The sequence below is a fragment of the Heptranchias perlo genome, chromosome 3 (genome assembly GCF_035084215.1).
Source record: "Heptranchias perlo isolate sHepPer1 chromosome 3, sHepPer1.hap1, whole genome shotgun sequence".
Taxonomy (NCBI): Eukaryota; Metazoa; Chordata; class Chondrichthyes; order Hexanchiformes; family Hexanchidae; genus Heptranchias; species Heptranchias perlo.
The window spans coordinates 93581198-93608114 of NC_090327.1; the positions used below are offsets into that span (position 1 = coordinate 93581198).

At 43.2% G+C, this 26917-nt stretch overlaps 1 protein-coding gene and 1 long non-coding RNA gene across 2 annotated transcripts in view; one reads left to right on the top strand and one right to left on the bottom strand.

The window, feature by feature from the left end:
• Positions 1-19486, bottom strand: part of rad21b (RAD21 cohesin complex component b) — a 70004-nt gene extending 50518 nt beyond the window's left edge. Inside the window, exon 1 of the mRNA XM_067980782.1 lies at positions 19376-19486. The gene's annotated coding sequence lies outside the window, so the exon portion shown is untranslated. The remainder of the gene's footprint in view (positions 1-19375) is intronic.
• LOC137317443 (uncharacterized) lies at positions 19327-26067 on the top strand. Its single transcript, XR_010961706.1, has 2 exons — positions 19327-19787; positions 19906-26067. It is a non-coding gene; the product is annotated as an uncharacterized lncRNA (long non-coding RNA).
• The last annotated feature ends 850 nt before the right edge of the window (positions 26068-26917 follow it).

Below are 26917 nucleotides of genomic sequence, written 5' to 3' on the forward strand. Positions count from 1 at the left end.
ATTGTAGCACAGGATGATTATTGTGCCTGTGCTGGTGCTAGCTCTTTAAATCTACTCAATCCAATTTCCCCACCCATCCTCCTAACCTTCCATATTCTTCCTTTTCAAATATTTATTGAATCTCTTTTTTTAAGTTATGCTATAGTCTTTGCCTTAATAACCACTTATCGTAAAGCATTCCATGTTTCAATAACCCTGAGGAAAAAAATGTCTTCCAACTGCCCCTTTGTACTTCATGATAATCCTGAGTCTATGCCCCCTTCAACTTACCAACCAGCAGAAACAATCTTTCAGTTTTTGTCCTCTCAAAACCTGACAAAGGAGGAAAGCTCCAAAAGCTTGTGATTTCAAATAAAGCTGTTGGACGATAACCTGGTGTTGTAAGACTCCTTACATTTGTCCACCCCAGTCCATCACCGGCATCTCCACATCATCTCAAAATCTATGCATCTGCACCCCATTATCTCCATTCATCCCCACTGTTGGGGATCTGCCATTTAGGATATAATTTCTTGCACTATTTTCCCAAAATGGACTACTTCAAAGTTTTCAGCATTTAACTGCAACTGCCACCTATCTACACAAACTCCTAACCTTGCCTACGTCCTCATACAATCTTCCTCAGTTTTCCATACCACCTAAATTGGTATCAGCAAACTTCGATATCATTCCCCTGGGATCTATGTCCAAATCATTTATTTATAAAGGAAAACAAAAAGTCCCAGGATAGTTCCTTGGGGCGCACCAATCATGACCCACCAACCCTCTACTTTTTGATTTCTATCTTTGGTCATCCATCTCTCGCTCTCTCTCTCTCTCTTCCCACCCCCTGCTCCTCACATGTGGGTACATTCCCTTTAATATCACATTCTTTAATTTTTATAACAAGTCTCTGAGATGGCATCTTAGCAATTGCTGTCTGAAAACCCACTTACACAACATCCACTTTATCCATCTATTCTATGAATTTCTTGAAAAATGTTATTAACTTAGTCAAGCACAACCTGCCCTTTAAATTTGTGTAAGATTGGAGATCAAACAAGCAGCCCGACTGCAGAGAAACAGTGGAGGGGTTCACCTGACGAAGGAGGAAGCCTCCGAAAGCTTGTGGAATTTAAAATAAATTTGTTGGACTATAACTTGATGTTGTAAAATTGTTTACAGGGGTTCAGAGAGGTAGAGCTAGGCGTCATCAGCGTACATGTGCAGACTGTTTTTAATCAGGCCGTGCCACAAGTGTTCGATAATTTAATTTCGTATTATGAACTCTAGAAGTCTATCTACAACCAAGGAAATACAAACTGGCCTTTAATTTACTGGCTTATCCCTTCCCTTTGCTTGAACAGGGGTGTAACATTTGCCATTCTCTAGTCCTTTGCTACAATTCCATATTTTTGAAAAATCATGGTTAATTCCTCCACTACTTCCTTCAATATTCTGGGAGGCAAGGCATCAAGGCCTGGTGAGTTTTCTACTTTCAGCCTCATTAACTTCTTTAACAGTTTCCTTTGAAAATGTCTCTCCAATAGCTCCCCATTCATCACGATACCTTTGTAGCTGTCAATTTGCTCAACCATCTTCGATGCCTTCGTCCCCAGTAAAACATTCACTGTTTTCCATCCCTGTTGTGCATCCCCTTCCCGTATGACCCCCCCCACCCCCCCACTCCCCACCACCACAACCACCCCGTCCCACCTTTGTTCTCTCAAGGACAAGGAGCGCAAACTTGAGCATACCTGGCACATAACTGGTTAGCAATCAATCTATACTGAGCCTCAATCTTTCCTACCAAAACCACCCGCAACTCTAGGGCAGTATTGTCCAATAGAAATCACTGACTAGCCATAGGCACGGCTACCGTGATGTGTTTTAGCCACATGCACCAATTTTAGTTGAAAACACCTTATACACAATACAGGTAAATGTACTTCATGTGTATGTATATTTACTTAAACATACACCACCAGTGCAAAACCTTGCAGTCTCTTTCATCAAAGTTTAGAATTCTGGCATGAATTTATCAAACGGCACATCTTAGTGCAGCTTCTAGGTTTTTGTCCAGCAGTTGCAAGGAGCACTTGGAAAAAAATAAAGATTGACATGTATTTATATAGCGCCTTTCACAAGCTCAGGACATCCCAAAGCACTTTATAGCTGATGAATTAGTTTTGAAGCGTAGTCACTGTTGTAATGTGGAAAAGGCAGCGGCCAAATTGCGCACAGCAAGGTCCCACAAACAGCAATGCGACAATGACCAACTAATCTGTTTGTGATGTTGGTTGAGGGATAAATATTGGCCAAGACACTGGGGAGAACTCCTCTGCTCATCTTCAAAATAGTGCCACGGGATCTTTTACGTTCACCTGAGAGGGCAAACGGCACCTCGGTTTAATGTCCCATCCGAAAGACGGCACCTCCAACAGTGCAGCACTCCCTCAATACTGCACAAACTTTATCAGAGTGATTGCTGAGAACGTCAACTCGCACAGGATGTGCCACGCCCCTAGTCTCCATCCAGATGCCACTTGCCCTTTGTCATGGCATGCCCTGTTGGAAAACACTGCTTTAGGATCATCCGGAAGGGCAAAGGTAATTTTTAGGCTGTTTTCTCGACCACCAACTGCCTCCTTAAACACCGTTCCTCGGCCCTCAACCCCCACCTTTAAAAAGTGCAAAGAGGTCGTAGATTTCTTAGTCACCAAGATATAGACCATCCAGTCAGCTGCCTCTGCTGCTTGCCCACCTTCCCATTGCCCTATCAAGCAAAACCTACCCCAGTCCTCACCTATCCTAGCCCTGAATCCAGTCTCTCATCCATCTCCCCAACTCCCTCTCCGAGCTCATCTTCTCCATGAGACAGACCTCCTGCTCTCCTGGCCCCATTAACAATAAACTACTGACCATTCAACTCCCCTTCATGGCCCCCATGCTAGGTTTCCCCTCAAGCACTGTCCCCCTCCATCTCAACATCACCATCATCGCCCCTCTTCAAAAAATCCACTCCTTACCTCGATGTCCTTGCAAACTACTGCTCCATCTCCAAGTTCCCTTTCTTCTCCCAAGTTCTTGACCGTATTGTCAATTCCCAGATCCATGACCATCTCTCCTGCAATTTTTGAAGTGTGTTCAGGAAAGCTTTCTTGACCAGTGTGTTTCCAGCCCAACGAGGAAGGAGGCATTGCTGGACATGGTTCTGGGAAATGAGGCGGGCCAAGTGGAGCAAGTGTCAGTGGCAGAAAATTTAAGGAACGGTGATCATAGTATCACAAGGTCTAGAATAGCTATGGAAAAGGACATGGATCACTCTCAATTGCAGGAGGGTCAATTTCAGTGGGATGAGAACAGATCAGGCCAGGGTAAATTGGAATCAAAGATTGGCAGGCAAAACTGTAAATGAACAACGGGCGGCCTTTAAGGAGGAGATGGTTCGGGTACAGTCTAGGTGCATTCCAACGAGGGAGAAAGGTAGGGCAACTGAAGTCAGAGCTCCCTGGATGACAAAAGAGATAGAAAGTAAGATGAAGCAGAAAAAAGGGGTGTATGACAGGTGTCAGGTTGATAACACAAGTGAGGACCAGGCTGAATATAGAGAGTTCAGAGGGGAAGTAAAAAAGGAAATAAGAGGGGCAAAGAGAGAGTATGAGAATAGACTGGCAGCCAACATAAAAGGGAATCCAAAAGTCATCTATAGGCATGTAAACAGTAAACGGGTAGTAAGAGGAGAGGTGGGACCAATCATGGACCAAAAAGATCTACTCATGGAGGCAGAGGGCATGACCGAAGTACTAAGTGAATACTTTGCATCTGTCTTTACCAAAGAAGAAAATGCTGCCAGAGTCTCAGTAAAGGAAGATGTAGTTGAGATACTGGATGGGCTAAAAATTGAAAAAAGGAGTTACTAGAAAGGCTAGCTGTACTTCAAGTAGATAAGTCACCCTGTCCGGATGGGATGCATCCTGGGTTGCTGAGGGAAGTAAGGGTGGAAATTGAGGAGGTACTGACCATAATCTTCCAGAGGACTGGAGAATTGCAAATATTACACCCTTGTTCAAAAAAGGATGTAAGGATAAACCCAGCAACTGCAGGCCAGTCAGCTTAACCTCGGTGGTGGGGAAACGTTAAGAAACGATAATCCGGGACAGAACTTAGTCACTTGGACAAGTGTGGATTGATTAGGAAAAGCCAGCACGGACCTGTTAAAGGCAAATCATGTTTAACTAACTAGACAGAGTTTTTTGATGAGGTAACAGAGAGGGTCGATGAGGCAATGGAGTTGAGGTAGTGTAAATGGACATTCCAAAGGCGTTTGATAAAGTGCCGCATAATTGGCTTGTCGTCAAGATTGAAGCCCACGGAATAAAGGAGACAGCAGCAGCATGGATACAACAGCAGCAGCATGGATACAAAATTGGCTAAGTAACAGGAAGCAGGGAGTCGTGGTGAACAGTTGTTTTTCAGACTGGAGTGAGGTGTACAGTGGTGTTCCCCAGGGGTCAGCACTAGGACCACTGCTTTTCTTGATATATATTAATAACTTGGACTTGGGTGTAAGGGCACAGTTTCAAAATTTGCAGATGACACAAAATTTGGAAGTGTAGTGAACAGTGAGTAGGATAGTGATAGACTTCAAGAGGATATAGACAGGCTGGTGAAATAGACAGACACGTGGTAGGTGAAATTTAACGCAGAAAAATGCGAAGTGATACATTTTGGCAGGAAGAACGAGGAAAGGCAAGATAAACCCAAGGGCACAACTCAAAGGGGCACAGGAACAGAGGGATCTGGGGGTATATGTGCACAAATCGTTGAAGGTAGCAGGACAGGTTGAGAAAGCAGTTAAGAAAGCATGTGGAATCTTGGGCTTTATAAAGAGAGGCAAAAGGAAGGAAGTCATGATGAACCTTTATAAAACACTGGTTCGACCACAACTGGAGTACTGTGACCAATTCTGGGAAAGATGTGAAGGCCTTAGAGAGGGTGCAGAAAAGATTTACTAGAATGATTCCAGGGGTGAGAGACTTCAGTTATATGGATATACTGGAGAAGCTGGGGTTCTCCTTGGAACAGAGAAGGTTGAGGAGATTTGATAGAGGTATTTAAAATCATGAAGGGTCTAGACAGAATAGAGAGAAACTGTTCCCACTGGCGGAAGGGTCAGGAACCAGAGGACGCGCATTTAAGGTGATTGGCAAAAGAACCAACAGTGACAGAAGGAAAAACTTTTTTTTTTACACACAGCTAGTGGTTAGGATTGGGAATGCACTGCCAGAGTGGGTGGTTGAGGCAGATTCAATCGTGGCTTTCAAAAAGGGAACTGGATAAGTACTTGAAAGGGAAAAAAAAATATGGAGGACTCAGGGATAGGGCGAGGGATGGGACCAGCTGGACTGCTCTTGCATAGAGCCGGCACAGACTCGATGGGCCGAATGGCCTCCTTCCGTGCTGTAACCTTTTTATGAATTCCTCCAATCAAGTTTCAACGGCTCCATAACACCAAAATAGCACCAAAACAGTCCTAACCAAAGTCACAAGCGATATTCTTTGTGGTGTTGGTGAATGCTCCCTCCACATCCACTCTACGTCCTTTGATAATGTCGACAATATCATCCTCCTCCAACGCCTCCTTTCCACTGCACAGATCCATGGCACTGCCTCGCTTGATTCAACGCCTACCTATTCAACGGTAGCCACAGCACCTTCAGCAATGGCTCCTCTTCCCACCAATGCAACGTTATCTAAGGAGTCCCATTTCCTCCCCCCTCCAAGGATCCATCCTTGTTCCCCATTTCTGTTTCTCCTCTACATGCTGGCCCTTTGCAACATCATCTGGAGACATGGGTTTAGCTGATGACATCTAGCTCTACCTCTCCAGACCCTTGCATAGTATCAGTGTTGTCAAGACTGCTTTTCTGACATCCAATGTTGAACGAATTGCAATTTCCTCCAGCTAAACATTGAGAAAACTAAAGCCACTATCTCTGACCTCTGCCACAAATTCTATCCTCCTTTCTAGCCACCGTCACAGGCGGAATCAGACTATTTTTCACTTTAGCATCACCTTCGGCCCTGACTAAGATTCCAGCCCCATATCCCCTTCATCACAAGGAACAGCTACCCCCAACTTGCTGAAATTCTCATTCATGCCTCCATGTCACCTCCAGATTCAATTATTTCAATGTTCTCCTAGCTGGCCTTTCATCCTCTACAAACATTCAAAACTCTGCTGCTGAATCCTATCCCACACTAAGATCCACTCACCCATCATTGCTGTTGTCACTGGCCTAAATTGGCTCCCATCCCCCAACATCTCATTTAAAAGTCTCATCCTTGTGCTTAAATCCCTCCTCGGCCTCCCTCTTCCTATCTCTGTAACCTCCTCCCTTTATATTAACTCAAAGCCTTCTCATTCTCCCTCTTAGCGTCCTAATCTCTCTTTTTGCTTCCCTGCTGCACTTTTTATAGTTGTAAACAATTTTACACCACCAAGTTATAGTCCAGCAATTTTATTTTAAATTCACAAGCTTTCGGAGGCTTCCTCCTTCGTCAGGTGAACGATGTGAAAATGTTTTTATAGTTGCCAGGTTTTTTTTTCTGTATTGCCTCTCCCTATATTTATAATATCTCTTTTTCAATCCCCATATTGCTCTATTTAGCCATGGATCCCCAGCCTTTGATACGTCTCCTTTACATCTAGTCAGAATACATTTAACCTGTACCTCAACCTTCTCATCTTTAAATACCTCTCACTGATGGTCCGCTGTTTGGTCTGACAGTATTTTCCAGCCAATTAACTGGTGGTAGGTCTCCTTTCATTCCACTGAAATTAGCTCATTTCCAGTCCAACATCTTTCACTCTTTTTTTAAAAAAAGAATCTATTTTCAATTTGAACCTAATTATGTTATGAGCAGTATTTCTCAAGTGTTTTCCTACTGTCAGGTCACCTACTTGTCCTGCTTTGTTTCACAGAACCAGATCTAGCACTGCATCCTTCCTGGTTGGACAGATAACATACCGATTAAAGACATGGTCCTAGATACATTCTTAGTAACCACTCCCCATTTTGCTGCAAACATTCATCTTATCGCAGTCTACCTTCGCATTTTCATTTATTCAGTAACAGGCTGCGATAGAGATGGAAATCATCTGCGCAAATGGAGATCAGGAAGTTAACAGGAGGACAGAACAATTCATCACACGTTTCTATAGCACTCATGTACACAAAGATGTCTCAGAGCACATTATAAGATGAACAAAAAGTGGAGTTTTTCAGACTGGAGGGAGGTGTACAGTGGAGTTCCCAAGGGGTCGGTACTAGGACCATTGTTTTTCTTGCTATATATTAATGACTTGGACTTGGGTGTACAGTGCACAATTTCCAAATTTGCAGATAACATAAAATTTGGAAGTGTAGTGAACATTGAGGAGGATAGTGATATACTTCAAGAGGCTACAGACAGGCTGGTGGAATGGGCGGACACATGGCAGATGAAATTTAACGCAGAAAAATGTGAAGTGATACATTTTTTTTAGGCAGAACGAGGAGAGGCAATATAAACTAGAGGGCACAATTCTAAAAGGAGTACAGGAACAGTGATCTGGGAATATATGTGCACAAATTGTTGAGGTGGCAGGGCAGGTTGAGAAAGTGGTTAAAAAAGCAGAGATATTTAAAATCATGAAGAGTCTAGACAGTATAGAGAGAAACTGTTCCAATTGGCGGAAGGGTCAAAAACCAGAGGACATAGATTTAAGGTGATTGGCAAAAGAACCAAAGTTGACATGAGGAAAAACTTTTTTTACGCAGCAAGTGCTTAGGATCTGGAATGCTCTGCCAGGGGACGGGGGGGGGGGGGGTGGAGGCAGATTCAATCGTGGTTTTCAAGAGAGAACTGGATAAGTACTTGAAAGAAAAAAAATTGCAGGGCTAGGAGGATAGGGTGGGGGAGTGGGACTAGCTGGATTGCTCTTGCATAGAGCCAGCACAGACTCGATGGGCCGAATGGCCTCCTTCCTTGCTGTAACCTTTCTATGATTCTATGGACACCAAGCAGGAGCGAAAAATGGGAGAGGGGCGAAAGGGACAAAGATGATGAATACAGGAGTTGAAGAAAAGGCTTTTAGGACACTTTTGTAAACAGGCCGAGGGTTCAGTGGGGATATAACCAACAACAAGATGGTTTTAAAGGAGTGGAGGGTGCATCGAGAAAGTACAGTTGGAGGAGATGGCTCAAGTAAGGTGGCTTGAAGTCATGGAAGAATTTAAAGCAAGGACAAGGATCTTAAAATAGATTCACAGGAGCATGGGGATCTACTGAAGCTTCGTGAGGATGGAGGTGATGGCCAATATTTTGAAAGTGAAAGACAGCAGACAACATATGGGAAAAGAAGCTAAGCTTGAGGTCAAGCAGTATGCCAAATTTCCACACCTCTAGTCTTGGCATGAGTTAGCAGCTATGGAGAATGATGGAGACAAGGCCTGAGGTTGTGGATGTTGGCTGGAGTTGAAGAGGAGGTCTTTAACTTTGCAGAGATTTCGTTGGAAGAGGTTTTGTCTCATCCATGTCTTAATATTGGGCAGTTGGAAAGAGTACTAACAGCCTTGGGGTCAATGAGGCAGCAAAGAGGTAGAGCCACCTGTCATCAGCAAAGACAAGAATGTTGCCCCCCCCCCCCACCCACAACGATATTTTACCGAAGGGTAGCCTATAAACGAAGAGTGGACTCAGGATGAAGCCGAGTTACACCAGAGGTGACTGGGTGGGCATAGGAGGAGAAGCCCACACGGCCAGAGATAGTAAATCTATAATATGACATAGAAGAATGGAATTGCGAGAGCAGTGTCGTGGAGGTATAACCTGAAGGAGAGAGATACTGTACCAATTGAGAAATACAGTCAAGCCCACTTAAATGAATAACTGATAAAAGAATAAAACATTTAAGAGAATAAAATCTCCATGCACAAATCACTTTTCTATCTTTTGCAATGATAGCTGTCCCCATTAAATGAATAACTGTTAAATGAAAACATTTAAATGAATTGCAAAAGTCTGGATATATTCATTTAAGCGTTGTACTTCCTCAATAAAGCCGATGTGTTAAGCCCTTTTTGATCAATGTGTTTAGCTGTTTTTACAACTGTTTTCGCCTAGGTGTAAAAATCACCTCGTAGCCAATTCAGTGATGTTTCAGTCTTTCTCATCTCATCAAGTGCTAGGGATCAAGCACTTTCAGCAATCAATGTGACAATTGCTTTTCAAAAGCAAAATACTCCAGATGTTGGAAATCTGAAATAAAAGCAGAAAATGCTACTAATACTCAACAAGTCAGGCAGCAACTGTGGAGAAAGAAACAGAGTTAATGTTTCAGGTCAAAGACCTTTTGTCAGAACTGGAAGATGTTGAAGATTTAATAGTTTTTAAGTAAGTACAGAGCCAGGCAAAGGTGGGGGAGGGAGGGGAGAGGAGAACAAAGGGGAAGATCTATGATGGGGCAGGATTGATTAAATGACAAAAGGGATGATGGTGCAAGGCAAGGAAGGTGGTAACGGGACAAGTAAAGAAACTAAAGTTGGGTCTAGAGGAGCTGTAAATAGCAACAGCAGAACCATTACCAGCACCTGCTGTCCGAATAAAATGGGAGCAGTGGTTATGATCTGACGCTATTGAAATCAATGTTGAGTCCGGAAGGTTGTAAAGTGCCTTATTGGAAGATGAGGTGCAGTTCTTCGAGCTTCATCGGAACAGTGTAGGAGGCCTCAGACAGAGAGGTCAGAATGGGAATGGGATAGAGAATTAAAACGGCAAGCAACCTGAAGGTCAGGGTCACGCTTGCGGACCGAGCGGCGGCGTTCAGCAAAGCAATCACCCAATCTGCATTTGGTCTCCCCAATGTAGAGGAGACCGCATTGTGAGCAGCGAATACAGTATATTAAATTGAAAGTACAACAAGTAAATCGCTGTTTCACCTGGAAGGAGTGTTTGGGGGCCTGGATAGTGGGAAGGGAGGAGGTGAAAGGGCAGGTATTGCAACTCCTACGCTCGCACGGGCAGGTGCCGTGGAAAAAGAGAGAGGGTGCTAGGGATAATGGAAGAGTGGACCAGGGTGCCGTGGAGGGAACAGTCCTCTCGGAATGCGGGGAGGGGGGTGATGTGTTTGGTGGTGGTGGCATTACACTGGAGGTGGCAGAAATGGTGGAGGATGATACGTTAGTGTGGAGGCTGCTGGGGTGGAAGACTGATTTCAGTAACTTCAGATCATATGTAAGGAATCTTACAACACCAGGTTACAGTCCAACAATTTTATTTTAAAATCACAAGCTTTCGGAGATTATCTCCTTCGTCAGGTGAGTACTACGTCAGGAGATAATCTCCGAAAGCTTGTGCTATTAAAACAAAATTGTTGAACTATAACCTGGTGTTGTAAGATTCCTTACATTTGTCCACCCCAGTCCATCACCGGCATCTCCTCTTCAGATCATAACCACTGCTCCCAATTTTTAGGACAGCAGGTGCTGATAATGGTTCTGCTGTTGCTATTTACAGCTCCTCTAGACTCATCTTTTGTTTCTTTACCTGTCCCATTACCACCTTCCTTGCCTTGCACCATCATCCCTTTTGTCTTTGAATCACTCCTGCCCTCCACCCTATCAGAGACCTTCCCTTTTGTTCTTTCCTTCCCCCGCCCCATGCCTAGCTCTGTACTTACGTAAAAACTGTTTAATCTTCATCTTCTTCCAGTTCTGACGAAAGGTCATTTCTCCACAGATGCTGCCTGACTTGTCGAGTATTTCCAGCATTTTCTGTTTTGTACGAGAAGTGCTTTTGTTCAGGTGTGAAAATTGCCTCATCAGGTGCTACTGCGCAAGCTTTGCGAAGCATTCTACAAGCTGGAGAACACAGTTCGTCTGGTGTCTAACTAAAAGGCAAGCGTTAATAATTTAATACTGTGCGGTATTGCTAGATATGATTAATCTATTATTCAAGATCCTTTTTAAAAAAAATTGTTGTGTTGCACTGTAATGTGTATATTGTAATGAAGTAAATAACAAATACACTTTGTTATCCATAACTGTGTGATTGTTTTTAACAATGCTGTAATTGCAATCTAGTTTACATTCCATTGTTAGCTTCTTGCCAAACTGGATACAATTAAACCAGATTAAAAAAACATAAGTTAAGTGACTAAAGTTACTTGGCAAAATCATTATTCATTTGGCCGTGATCCACTGTACTACATTGAAAAATAGTTAAATGGCAAGCGAAGCTACTATCTTTGCTTAAAGAATCAGTTAATACTTTCACCATAGGTTTAGGCTCAACACTGAATTTTATGTAGACATGAAAAACTAATACATCAGTCTTACACCGAAGCCACTGAGAACAGGTCAGTTTTCATGGGAGATAGGATCCATTAAAGGTGTAGGATTCACCAGACTGAGATGGATTCATATATAGCCCTACGACTGAGCTGTATTACAATGAAGTTGCTATCTATTATAAAGTTCAAGTGTCATGTTAAACAATGGAATTGGAGTTCTAGGAACTCATGGCACTTCCTACGTCAAGTAAATAAAAAAAAACAGAATGAAACATATTAAAGACCCTTTCCACCCCAAGAAAAATCTGTGGTGGCATGAAAGTAAAGCAGGCCCTGGATTAAACCATTTATGCACCTTTTGCTTTTCCCCGCCAGCCATTAACAGTCAATTATCTATTTAAGAATGTGACTAGTTGCTGAAAATGGAAGTGTCTTCCACACACGCCCCCCCCCCCCCCACAACGTCACTCCACACACGCCCCCCGACAACGTCACTCCACACACACGCCCCCCCGTCACTCCACACACACGCCCCCCCGTCACTCCACACACACGCCCCCCCGTCACTCCACACACACGCCCCCCCGTCACTCCACACACACGCCCCCCCGTCACTCCACACACACGCCCCCCCCGTCACTCCACACACACGCCCCCCCGTCACTCCACACACACGCCCCCCCGTCACTCCACACACACGCCCCCCCGTCACTCCACACACACGCCCCCCCGTCACTCCACACACACGCCCCCCCGTCACTCCACACACACGCCCCCCCGTCACTCCACACACACGCCCCCCCGTCACTCCACACACACGCCCCCCCGTCACTCCACACACACGCCCCCCCGTCACTCCACACACACGCCCCCCCGTCACTCCACACACACGCCCCCCCGTCACTCCACACACACGCCCCCCCCGTCACTCCACACACACGCCCCCCCGTCACTCCACACACACGCCCCCCCGTCACTCCACACACACGCCCCCCGTCACTCCACACACGCCCACCCACAACGTCACTCCACACACCCCCACCCTACGTCACTATACACACACACACACGCTATTTATCCAGGTGATTGTTTCATTACTGGCTAAGGTAAACACTCTCAGATGAACTAAAACCAAGACTTAATATGAACTCCTGATCCTCTTGATAGGGCAAGTACACTGATTCAAGAAAATCTCACAGATGGCGAAACCATAGATTGGATTTAACCCAACATGCAGAGGGACAAACAGAGGAGACTGGAGATAAAAACAAAAAATGTCGGAAATACACAGCAAGTCAGCCAGCATTAATAAACAGAAAGAAAACAGGTTATTACACTTTGGATGTGTACTCTTCATTAAGCCAGTCCACTGGATCCGTAACTGTATGATTTGAGCATTCAAACTTTAATACACACAACAATGGGTTGAGTTCTTAAGGAATTCAGTGCTGCATCTCTCTCAAGCTCCAACCAATCCACATATGGAGGATGCTGGAGCTGAAGAGAGAAATGCAACACATCAAAGTTGAAACCCTTAAGAACTTATTTGCTCCTCTTCCAAATACCTTTGTGTTTCTTCTAAATCTTTATTTGCATATAAACATTGGCTTATGACAGATTTCTCACTTTATGACAGTACCCTTATGGAGAATTATCATTTTATCACTACAGGCAGTTAACTGCCTTATAAGTTTTGACCACGATGTGCTCATTATTTCTCATCATATAAAGTTTTCAAACTGTTAAAATTTCAAACGCTGCCCGTCATCTTGGAATTGATTCTTCAATGCCTCTACTGAGTTGCGAGAACCTAATGAATCATATGTGGATGAACTTCTACCCCATCTATTTTGGCTATGATACTCATTACTTCACCTCAAAAGGGAGATGTTTTGAAAGAATAGTCCCTTTCAAATCCCAAAAGTGTTTTGCAGCCAATTAATTATCTTTGAAGCGCAGTCACGGTGTTCAGTGTGTCTATTGACACCACTGTGTCAGCCAATGAGTTGGAGGCAGAGCGTGACTTATGGCTGGACTCACACAAAAGCTATTTGCTCAACAAACAGCAAAGCAAAGTCCATTTACTCAGCAGAGTCTATTTCAACAGAGTACTACAGCAAACAGTCTACTGAGCCTATTTAAAAAGCGTCCCTATGAAGGACAGCATCAGAACTCATGACCGAAACTACAGCAACTTTTCCCGATAAAAGCAGGGTGATTTTTTCAGCAAAATGCAGTGAGTAGAGGATAGTTACATAGAAAATTATGTGGTAAAATCAATCCCGGTGTCACTATATGCTGACGTCATTGTTACGTAGGCAAATGCGGCAGCCAATTTGCACACAGCAAGGTCCCTCAAACAGCAAAAGAGATGAATAGGCAGTTAACTTATTTTGGTGGTGGTTGTTGAGGAGCAATCATTGGCCAGGACACTGGGAGAGCTCCACGCTCTTTGAATTGTGCCATGGCAACTTATGCATCCACCTGAACAGGCAGATGGTACCTGCAACAATGCAGCACTCCCTCAGTACTGCACTGAAGTATCATCCTGTATTTTGCACTGCAGTCCTAGAATGGTACCATTATGACTCACGGGCGAGAGTGAGACCTAAGCCAAGCTGATACTCAGGGCTTATTGCCCCGATGTGACAATCCTGTGCTCCCACAGGATAAATGCAGTCCTCAAGAGAGTGGTTGGAATGTGGAACTCGCTACCACAAGGAGTAGCTGAGGCGACTAGCATAGATGCATTTAAGGGGAAGCACGATAAACACATGAGGGAGAATGGAATAGAAGGATATTCTGATAGGGTTAGATGAAATAGGGAGGGAGGAGGCTCGTGTGGAGGATGGACCGGTTGGGCCGAATGGCCTGTTTCTGTGCTGTACATTCTGTGTAATTCTATGTAACATGAATTTGAACAGGCTGGCATGTTATAATGCAGGGAAGATGGAATTGTACCATCAAATTTGGAGGAATAACTCAAAAGTGAGTTATGCCAAAGACCACTTATACTCGTGTTTTCTGCGACCTTATACATTAGTTTAAGATTCAATTCGCCTGAATTAGGCTTCGCCCACAAAACTGGCCACATCCCCAGGTCACAGTTGTTGATTCTGCCCATTGTGTTAGTTCAGGGAGGCTCTTCAAATTGCGCTCATTATCTTAGGCGCATGGGCACCAGTAGGCACGGTTTTGTAAAAGTTTCATGTCAAAAAATATTTAATTTACTAAGAAACTGACTAGTGTACAGCGGTGAAACTATTAAATGGTTCAGTATAATTTTTTTGAAGTCATTTTCAGTGATTTTAAAATCAAGTTACTCATAGATGGAGGACTGGACACCCTTATTAAAAATGCTTATTTTTACTGATAAACTAATTTTCAGCTGTATTAGTAAAACTGCACCAGATTATCCCTCTTAGTTACATCAAGGAAATCTTTTTTTCCCCTCTTTTCATTAAAAAGTAACTATTGTATTTTATCACTCTGTTTTATGGCAGATTTTATGTTTGTGATTATGCAAATGAATTTTAGCAGAAACTTGAAGTCTAACCTAACCAGCGCAATTTCAAGCGTATTTTGGCTGCAGTTTCGATTGCGCCCAAAGCGGAAACTCTACCCTTGGATCTTTAACATCCACCTGAACACTGGAACGGATAGGCAGTGCCTTAGTTTAACATTTCACCTGAAGGATTGAACCTTTGACAATGCACCACTTGGTACTGCAGTGGAGTGTCAGCCTACATGATGTGCCCAAGTCCTGAGTGGGGCGTACAACCTCTGATTCGGAGGCAAGAGTGCTACCAAGTTGACACTAGGTGCGGTTAGAACAAAGTACTGTTGTTACAGGTCCCGGGGAGGGGGGGGGGCGTGCTGTCCAGCACTGGAAAAGTACAGTTAGAGTATAATGTGGTATTGGAACAGCACAGCTGGAAAAGATAGCAAATCACTTGCAAAGTAGACACATTAATCCAGCTACAAAGTGCATATAAATGTGCAAAATGGTATATTATATAGAGCAGTTATGGTATCAATAAAGAGGTAAACAGGAGACATGCAGTAAAAACTTTGAGCAGTGAAAAGATTGTGGAATGGGCTACTAGGGGTCTTCAACTGATTTTTTTTTTGATGGTTGCAAACTTAATTTTTAATTGAGAACGGCCACAATTTGGCATTAAACCACAATGGATCAAACCCAAATGCTTGACTACAGCAAGTGACCTCAACAAGAGCTCACTATAGGAAAGAACTTAGCCCATAAACCTAACATTTTCTTACCTTTATTGAGGTGTTCTCAGCAGTTATACTCACTCAAGACTAAACCCTCAGACATCAAGAGTTCCTCAAAACAATTTAATGTAAAATTAGTATGATTTACATATAGTCCCTCCCATAAACTTAATGTCCTTTAAACACTACACATTAAACAACCTGCTCTCCAAAAAGACTGTCATTGTTATAAGTGGATAAAATGTTATGCAGTAGATAGCCATAAAAAGTTACACTGCAGTACTTCAGTTGTTTAAGTACAACAAATTAAATTACAGCATTGTAGCTCATTGCCAGATATTTATTCTTTGAAACAAAGATGACATTTTTAGAAGCTTTTTTAATGAAACTTTGTTTGACATGCAATTACACTTAAATGCAAGCTCACGTATAAAGTTAAAAGGTGGAGAAGGGGTAATTTCCCCCCAAAATTAATACCTCGGGTTTGCGGAACTAAAATAAAATCCAAAGAAATCCAAGTGCTTTTTTTTTGTTGGGAATCCAGGCACTGGTGTCACAAATTTGGAACCTGAATCCCTTTCTTACTACCACCAATCTGGATTTTGATCTACAATTAATATCCTGACAATTCATAGAACACAGCATGATTGCTAATATGAAATAGTGCAGAACACTGTATGTGACAGTGTGAAGTATGTGAGTGAAAAAAGCTACATTTGTTTCATCAAGCCAGCTCCTTCCAAATCACCAAATACCATTTCCATTCTCATGTCCTTATCCCCATCTGTGCAACATAATCAGCTGATAAGCAAAATCAGAGGACCCCAGTGTTCCATAGAATATCTGATCTATGGTTACATTTATTCCTATAACCATCAATCCGGTTCTTAAGAGATTCATCCAGCTCCTTTTTAAAATGAGTTAGGCTGCTTTTGGTGTAAGTCCTTTTCATATTTACTAATGGGGGAAAAAAAGAGTTTCAATCTCTAGCAATGGGGTCTGTCAATTTAGTGCTAGTCTTCGAACTAACCTGCTTACGTGCCTCTTCTCATAATAAAGATATGAATCTCAAAGACTAAGGACCAGGTTTAATTGTCAATATACCCTACAAGTTTACCACCAAGTCATAATACAATCCCGGTTAAAACAAACTTCCCAATCCTTCCCCTCCCCCACCTCACTCCCCACCAACTCCACTCGTTAGTATAATTACTATATTTAACTAACTGTCGTAAACAATTTTACAACACCAAGTTATAGTCCAGCAATTTTATTTTAAATTCACAAGCTTTCGGAGGCTTCCTCCTTCGTCAGGTGAACGATGTTCACCTGACGAAGGAGGAAGCCTCCGAAAGCTTGTGAATTTAAAATAAAATTGCTGGACTATAACTTGGTGTTGTAAAATTGTTTACAATTGTCAACCCCAGTCCATCACCGGCATCTCCACATCATAACTAACTGTCAGTAGATGTATTTTTAATGGCTGGGTTTGTCTTGGTTAGCACAATCCCCTATAACCACATTTGCATGATAGTGTTCTATAATAGTTCATGTAAGAAATAGATTTTATAAATCTACTGCCAGATTATCACATTGGATTTATTAAATTTGTCCATCTGCAACTAAGACATCCAAATTGTCTTTAAAATTCTGTATTGTTGGCTTAAATTGTGACGGGCAGAGATGAAGACTCGGACCAGAAATTAACACGCTGGTTGGGAGGCCATCGTAGGACTCGTATGCACATTAAAATCATCACCCCAGAAAGACTACCGTCATCATTAAGTACAAAATGTTACACAACAGCCATTTGTCAACGAGTTACAATGCAGTAATTCAATAGTTTAGCCACATCAGTGTAACAGATCGAATTACAGTCTTGCAGCTCACTAACATTTATGCCATGCAAATCACTGAATTTTTCTAACAGGTGGTAGATTTCGCTACGGACTAGGTGCTTTTTTTGGCAGAAGGGAAAAAGTACTCAAATTAAAGTACTGCCACTTATACTATCCTTGTTAATCTACACAAGTCACTGTTCTTCAAACACCGACTGTGCAAATGCTTCAAGACAATTTGATCTGAAAAGAGCTATATAAATTATCCTTCCTTGATACTATCACATAACAACACTTTGATTCACCCCGCCACACAAACAAGTTGCCCACGAATAATCTAGATCACTAGTCTTGAATTTCTTTGAGCAACTAATATCTTGTAAAAGAGAAATGTTCTCCAGTCCGCACTTCCTGCTGTACAGTACTCCCAGCGCCTTGCATAAAAATTGTGACAATTAAGTTAAAATTTAATTATTGCAGTATTCAATTACAAATCCAACAAGTTGGGGTCTGGCCTCTTCTCTCCCCATATCAAACATTTTGATATTTCTCAATAATTGATCTTTCCAGCTTAAAAATGCTAGACAACATTTGTATTCCAGCCATTTTCTTTTTAAAAAAGTGACAAATCATTTAGATGGTAATACATCAGACACCTGCTCTCCATTTTACTTTTACAGCAAACTTTGCCCATCTTCTCACTGCACACAAAACAATTAAATTGTAAAAATAATAAAAATGTCTATGTTGTACTAATTGCTCATTATGTGAACAAAGCGGCATTGCTCATATGAAAGGGGTGGGAAGATTCAGTCAAGGCAGATCAGAGTACCCAACCAATCAGGGAAAAAAATGTTTCCGATGATACAGTAGCACACCAAAAAAAATTTAAAAATTAGAATGGGAATCTTATGGATGAGGTTATCACAGCCCAGTCGGAAACTTTATAGGCTCAGTACAGAGTAACATACCGTATTATAAAACATAGAGGGCATTTTCATTACAGATTTGTTGTTTAAGTGGCCAAAAGACTAGACAGTAATTGACTTGAGCTCGTGTTGCATTGTCAGTTTTACTACTAGACACAAACCTATCTAAAACTGTAAACAATTTTACAACACCAAGTTATAGTCCAACGATTTGATTTTAAAAATAAAATCGTTGGACTATAACTTGGTGTTGTAAAATTGTTTACAATTGTTAACCCCAGTCCATCACCGGCATCTCCACATCATATCTAAAACTGAGCTGAGAAATGGATCGATTAAAGCGTGCGATGAAACATAAAGCGTCGGTGTCACGCAGAATTTCTGCAAGGCGGCGGAAGAGGTGCCAAAACAGAAATTACTGGAGAAGTAAATAAAAGGCCCTGGGTAAATACAGAATTGGGGGGGGGGGTGTATCAATCAGAGGATTAAAACACTTGGGGTTATAATCCTGCGACTACGATAACTCCAGGGTTACAGGCCCAAATCAACCTGGAAACAGCTGCTGTGCAGCCAAAGTCCGCAAAGAAATACCAAGAGCAGTGGGGAACATGATGTCCGGGGCCCGGGGCGGCCGCCGGTACCTCCCGAACGACCGAGACCGAAAGGAAAGAAGCATGCCGGGGGCCCTCGGACTCCCCGCGATTTCCTTCGTGCCCCAGCCGCCTCCCAGATAAGCAACAACGGCCAAGCTGACCACTCGAGTCCGGGGATAGGTCGCTTCTCCCACACTCCTCCTGCTGTCGCCATTTTACCCCCACGGCTTCCTCTCCGAGATCCCCAGGGGACGTTTCTCACCCACCGTTTGCCCCAGCTCGGGCCGCTCTCCCCGCACCTTTAATATCGCACCTACGAAACGCTAGACCGAGCGGGGCCTCGCTGCTCCCCCGAGCCTTGACGTGCGCCTCCACCGCCAACTATAAATAAAGCTGGGCCGTCGGGGGGAGGGGGGGGGGGTAGAAGCCGAGAGCCTGCGGCCGAATGATTGCGCCTTCACTTACGGTACGGTGCAGCGCCCGCTCCGCTTCTGTTCCGTTCCCAAGGCCCCTCTCCGACCCCCCCGGCTCCTCACACAAACACTGACTGAGAGCGAGACGCGGTAAACAAGATGGCGGCCGCGGCAGCCGCTTCCCGCCCAAAACTATTCAAACGCACCGGATGTTTACGGTCCAACCGACAGAGGGAGAAGAGGTCGGCGGGGCATCACCCGGGCCGGCTACACAAAGCGGAGCGGAGCCGAGCTATTCGAACCTCTCTGGAGTCGTCTTCTGCTACTTTAATTAACGAGTGAGCCACAGTTCTCTTCCAAACCATCTACATTTTTGAAAGTCTCTTTATCACAACTGTACCTCTTCCCTGTTTCTAAATTACGTTGTAAAATGCAACGTCCTGGGTTATTCGTCTATCTATAACGTATGTATGCGGTATCAGACGGCACATCATTTCATATTTGAAAATATAAATGATTACCTAAGTCGTTATATCTTAATGAATCAATACTTTGAACAATATTTTGTTTTATTTTATACAGATACGCACATGGGCTGAAATGAATGTATTAAGACACTCTCATCTTTCAAGACAAATCCATAAATCATCTCCCGTCCTCTCCGAAAGGGATACAACTCCATGGGCAGCAACAGCACTTCAGTACAACTTCACCCAAGTCTCCATCCTTCGTGTGGAAAACCAGACAAAGGGGCCGAGGTTTTTCAGTTACAATGCTGACCATAACCCAATAAAATGAGTAGTTCACCGATGGAATCATGATGGGAAAACCTAGGCCTGTTCGATTTTGCAGCCGAGCCTAAACCTCATCTATTCGTGCAGACTCTTCGACAGGAATAACTGGACATCGATCAGGAACTTGAACTTTGGATGTTTTTCCCCCCTTCACAAAATGATGCTGTTATAATTTCAGTTCTACTCTGGATAGTCTCTCGGTTCAGTTGCAACGGTCACTGCTGTCCATAGACCCACACGCCTTACAATTCGCATGCACAATTCACAGTATGACTCGGGCATAAACAATGAAGACATCCTTGTTATATGAACGAGATATATTCATCTTTGTACGTGCCCTAGTCTAATCTTCTGAAAGAGACTGATGAACACCAGTGAGATGAGGCCAACCAGGAATCTTTAAATCAAAAGCAAAATACTGTGGTAGCTGGAAATCTGAGATAAAAACAGAAAATGCTGGAAAAGCTCAGCATCTGTGGAAAAAGAAACAGAGTTAACGTTTCAGGTCAAAGACCTTTCATCAGAACTGGAAGATGTTAAAGAGCTAAAGTTTTTTAAGCAAGTACAGAGCCAGGGAATCATAGAAAATTAAGGCACAGAAGGAGGCCATCCAGCCCACCGTGTCCATGCCGGCCGAAAAAGAGCTATCCAGCTTAATCCCACTGTAGCCCTGTAGGTTGCGGCACTTCAAGTGCACGTCCAAGTACTTTCTAAATGAGTTGAGGGTTTCTGCCTCTACCACTCTTTCAGGCAGTGAGTTCCAGACCCCCAAAGAGTGAATTTCTCCTCAACTACACTCTGATCCTTCTAACACATGTCACTCCGCTTTTTAAGAAAGGCGAGAGAGGGAAACCAGGGAATTATAGACCAGTTAGCCTAACATCTGTTGTGGGGAAAATGCTGGAGTCTATAATTAAGGATAGGGTGACTGAACACCTTGAGAATTTTCAGTTAATCAGAGAGAGCCAGCATGGATTTGTGAAAGGTAGGTTGTACCTGACAAACCTGATTGAATTTTTTGAAGAGGTGACTAAAGTAGTGGACAGGGGAATGTCAATGGATGTTATTTATATGGACTTCCAGAAGTCATTTGATAAGGTCCCACATAAGAGACTGTTGGCTAAGATAGAAGCCCATGGAATCGAGGGAAAAGTACGGACTTGGTTAGGAAGTTGGCTGAGTAAAAGGCGACAGAGAGTAGGGATAATGGGTAGGTACTCACATTGGCAGGATGTGACTAGTGGAGTCCCGCAGGGATCTGTCTTGGGGCCTCAATTATTCACAATATTAACGACTTAGATGAAATGGAGATGCCGGTGATGGACTGGGGTTGACAATTGTAAACAATTTTACAACACCAAGTTATAGTCCGACAATTTTATTTTAAAATTCACAAGCTTTCGGAGGCTTCCTCCTTCCTCAGGTGAATTTCTATGCCTTCATCTACAGTCTCCTATCTAAGTTTGCCGATGACACAAAGATTGGTGACATTGTAAGCAGTGTAGATGAAAACATAAAATTACAAAGTGTTATTGATAGATTAGGTGAATGGGCAAAACTGTGGCAAATGGAATTCAATGTAGACAAATGTGAGGTCATCCATTTTGGATCAAAAAAGGATAGAACGGGGTACTTTCTAAATGGTTAAAAACTGTGGATGTCCAAAGGGACTTAGGGGTACAGGTACATAGATCATTGAAGCGTCATGAACAGGTGCAGAAAATAATCAATAAGGCTAATGAAATGCTGGCCTTTATATCTGGAGGACTAGAGTACAAGGGGGCAGAAGTTATGCTGCAGCTTTACAAAACCCTGGTTAGACCGCACCTGGAGTACTGTGAGCAGTTCTGGGCACCGCACCTTCGGAAGGACATATTGGCCTTGGAGGGAGTGCAGCGTAGGTTTACTAGAATGATACCCGGACTTCAAGGGTTAAGTTACGAGCAGAGATTACACAAATTGGGGTTGTATTCTCTGGAGTTTCGAAGGTTAAGGGGTGATCTGATCGAAGTTTATAAGATATTAAGGGGAACGGATAGGGTGGATAGAGAGAAACTATTTCCGCTGGTTGGGGATTCTAGGAGTAGGGGGCACAGTCTAAAAATTAGAGCCAGACCCTTCAGGAGTGAGATTAGAAAGCATTTCTACACACAAAGGGTGGTAGAAGTTTGGAACTCTCTTCTGCAAACGGCAATTGATACTAGCTCAATTGCTAAATTTAAATGTGAGATAGATAGCTTTTTGGCAACCAAAGTTATTAAGGGATATGGGCCAAAGGCAGGTATATGAAGTTAGATCACAGATCAGCCATGATCTTATCAAATGGCAGAGCAGGCACGAGGGGCTGAATGGCCTACTCCTGTTCTTATGTTCCTATACCAATTATTTTAAATCTGTGCCCCCTGGTTATTGACCTCTCTGCTAAGGGAAATAGGTCCTCCCTGTCCACTCTAGTCCTGTCATCATTTCCTATATCTCAATGAAATCTCCCCTCAGTCTCCTTTGTTGCAAAGAAAACAACCCCAGCCTATCTAATCTTTTCTCATAGCTAAAATTCTCCAGCCCTGGCTACTTCCTCGTAAATCTCCTCTGTACCCTCTCTCATGCAATCACATATTTCCTGTAATGTGGTGACCAGAACGGGACGCAGTACTTAAGCTGTGGCCTAACCAATGTTTTATACAGTTCTAACATAACCTCCCTGCTCTTATGTTCTGTGCCTCAGCTAATAAAGGAAAGTATCCCGTATGCCTTTTTAACCACCTTATCTACCTGTCCTGCTACCTTCAGGGATCCGTGGATATGCCCTCCAAGGTCCTTTTGTTCCTCTACACCTCGGAGGTGGGGGGAGGGAAGGAAGGAACAAAAGGGAAGGTCTGTTGTAGGGTAGAGGGCAAGAGTGATTAAATGACAAAAGGGATGATGGTGCAAGACAAGGAGGGTGGTAATGGGACAAGTTAAGAAACAAAAGATTGGTTTAGAGTAGCTGTAAATGGCAACGGCAGAACCATAACCAGCAGCTGCAGTCCAATAAGTAAAAAAAAATAATAATTTTTTAAATGGGAGCAGTGGTTATGGTTTGAAGTTATTGAAATTAATGTTGAGTCCGGAAGGTTGTAAAGTGCCTAACGAAAGATGAGGTGCTGTTCCTTGAGCTTCATTGGAACAGTGTAAGAGGCCGAGGATAGAGAGGTCAGAGGGAGTGAGACAGGGAATTAAAATGGCAAGCGACGGGCAGGTCAGGATCACGCTTGCGGACAGAGCGGAGGCATTCGGCAAAGCGATCACATTATGAGCAGCGAATACAGTATACTAAATTGAAAGAAGAACAAGTAGACCACTGTTTCACCTGGAAGGAGTGTTTGGAGCCCTGGACGTGGGAAGGGAGGAGGTGAAAGGGCAGGTGTTGCGTCTCCTGCGCTCGCATGAGAAGATGCTGTGGGGAGGAGAGCGGGTGTTGGGAGTGATGGAAGAGTGGACCAGGGTGTCGCGGAGGGAGCGGTCCCTTCGGAATGCTGAAAGGGGAGGAGAGGGGAAGATGTGTTTGGTGGTGACATTGCACTGAAGGTGGTGGAAATGGCGGAGGATGATACGTTAAATATGGAGGCTGGTGGGGTGGAAGGTGAGGACAAGGGGCCCCTATCATGGTTCTGGGAGGGAAAGGAAGGGGTGAGGCAGAAGTGCGGGAAATAGGATGGACACGGTCGAGGGCCCTGTCGACTACAGTGGAGGGGAATCCTCGGATGAGGAAAAAGGAAGACGTATCGGAAGCACTGGTGTAGAAGGTGGCATCGTCAGAACAGATGCGACGGAGACGGAGAAACTGGGAGAAGGGAATAGAGTCCTTACAGGAACTGAGGAAGGAAGGACTCTGTTTCTTTCTCCACAGATGCTGCCTCACTTGTTGAGCTTTTCCAGCATTTTCTGTTTTTGGTTACGAACCTTTAAGCTGTTTTATTTTACAATCAGCAAATGAACACAGAGTAACTGTTAAACAACTCTTAACTTTACTTAATTTTAATCCCTCCTTGAAAAAAAAACACACCACCTGTTAGTAGGCTATGCAACACTTTCTTTTCACTGACTCATACTAAGGCTTGCTCTGAGCACAGCTGTATGTGCTCCTCCTCGAGAAGTTGAGGGTTTAATCTCGACCCCTTTCCTTTTCAGGGTTTGGCCAGTAGAGCTGCCAATTAAACCATACAACGTCTCTGTGGGTGGAGGACCCGGGCAACTATTCCTTGCTGCTTTCGAAATGAATTGGGCCATCTCGACACAATTGGTCTGGGTGGATTTCCAGTGTCCGATCTGAAGATGGGCAACATTACATAGACTGGCCCGTCTGTCTGACTTGGCCTGAATATACAACACCTCCCCCAGCTCTGGCTGTAAAGTGTATTTTAAACCTTAATTAATTTTTAAGTTACAGTAACATCAGTATAAGTCATACCCAGATCTTCCTCAGCAAAATGGTTGTGCACCATGAAACGCGACGTGAAACATGAGGCCAAAATGTGGACTAGTACTGCTGCCCTGCTGAAATCAAATATCTCAGCACAGGGAACCATTATACCTTCTTGGTCCTTATGGTTCAGTAACAGACCAGGTAGTGCAGTAATTCATAGAGGAGACCCAGATTTTTCCAATGCTGAAACCTAAGTGATCAAATGGCCTCCCTCCCAACTCCAAATGTCACTGAATATCATGATAAGGACAGTTTCACTGAAGTCAGCACATACTAATCCTAGGTACCATTTCCCTGCGTACTAGTACTGGACTCCAAAGCCTTGTGAGGTTTTCTGGTGTTGTTTAATGTCACTGGAACTCCAAGAATATAAGGGGTGAGATATTCTTGCCACTCCTGTTTTGTGGTTGGACCATTCATACTGTAACCCTTTCTTAGCTAGTAGGTCAAGGTAAAAAAGAATCTCAGCTACAGTAGAAAATCAGTCCGAGGGCACTGTGTTTTTCTTTCTGACAGAACTCCTAGTACAAATTAGTATCAGTCATTAAGCCCCTGATCTTGGGAACTTATTCCCCTAAACTAGTTTGACTTGATACATTCCACCCATCCTTCAAAAGAATTTTAAAAAACCTAACTCTTTGACCATGTGTTTGTTACCTCCCTCATTAATCTTTCCCATTTTGTGTTTGGTATCCTCCTCTCGCCCTTGTAAAGTGCTTTGAGTTGTTCTTCTTCATGAAGGGCTATCTTATAAATGTAGTTATCATCTCCAAGGGCAGGTGATGGGATGATGAATTTATTGGGAATATACGGTCCAGGACTGCTTAGGGGAGCCCCTGCTCCGCTACTTCCATGTTCCGAAAGATTCGAGTTGGCACCAATTGGTTACAGTGGCAAGTACTTTATTGCAAAGAACAGTTTAATACACTCTGTATTTAAGCAGCAGTTTACAGAATGGAAACTGGAGACATATTACCCGCTTCCACACTGGGTAGAGCTCGTGCCTTGGCCTCTCGTGGCCCCCATCCCCTTGGATCCTGCCTTCTGCAGAGTTCTTAAGATTTTTTTAAAAACTTGGCGTCCAATTGTTTACTAATACCATTTAACCCCTTTTTGGATCTGATTTAAGTTACCAAAAAAAAACCTTCATACATAATTGCCTTTGAGAGCAGTTGTTTCTTTCTAAAAATGGTTTAACCATTACAGACAGCATCTGTTGGTAAAACAAAACCATTGGGTAAATGTACCATTGAAAGATCAAGACTGCACCACATTGTTATACAATCGTCCGTCAGTTTCAAAAGTCACAAGATTGTTTACAGGTCCTGGGCTTAGAGTCAGGCTTACTGGCAGCGTGTTACCACGAGCCACAGAACCATCTTCATTCTTAGTTCTTTAAAAAAAACAAAAGGATCAAAGCAATTTCTGCTCTTATTCTTTATCTGACGATTGACCTGAGTGCCATTAAAATGTTAAAGATTTAAATATGCCGATTCAAGTATTCTATTTTTACTCAGTTACTCTATAACTCCAATTTGATTATCATCAATTAAATCCTTCAGGTAAAAATGTTGCCCTTTGAGTGCTTGAACAGCAACTCATATCAATGTATCTTATCAATTTAAATTTCAGAAACTAATGATGCCCATGTTTGGTGGTTTTACAGCAGAGACAAAAGTGCTTGCAATTACATTTGGGGTAAATCCCATGTCTCCCGCCACCTCCCCCCCCCCGCCCCCCCACCTCGAGCACTTTGTCTCTGAAGATAACAAAGGATTAAAGGGGTGATGGCGAGCCTTGAGAGGAAAAGTTCTTAGTCACAATGCAGTGACCTTTAATATTTTCTGCAGGTCTAAATGTAGATTCTTAACACCAGTTAATCTCCTTCTTGTACCAAGACCTTTCGAGTGAAGTCTGCTCTGTAACTCTGTGGAGCTTCTTTCATGTAAAAGAAATATTGTGCCACCACCACTGACGTGGTCCCAAAATCCATGTTAAAAAAACAAGGAAAAATCCACTGTGTTCTTTTTTGAGAGCCTCAGATGGGTCAAAGAAATCATGCATTTGTAAACATCCTCTCAAATTAAACCTGACACTTAAAAAAAACAGCATTGAACAGCTAATCACTTCTTGGCTCCTCAGACTCTGAAAGATCTTGGATGTTAGCGGAGTAATTAACTTTCATAGAATCATAGAAATTTACACACAGAAGGAGGCCATTCAGCCCATCGTGTCTGTGCCAGCCAAAAAAGAGCTATCCAGCCTAATCCCACTTTCCAGCACTTGGTCCGTAGCCCTGTAGCTTACTGTACTTCAAGTGCATATCCAAGTACTT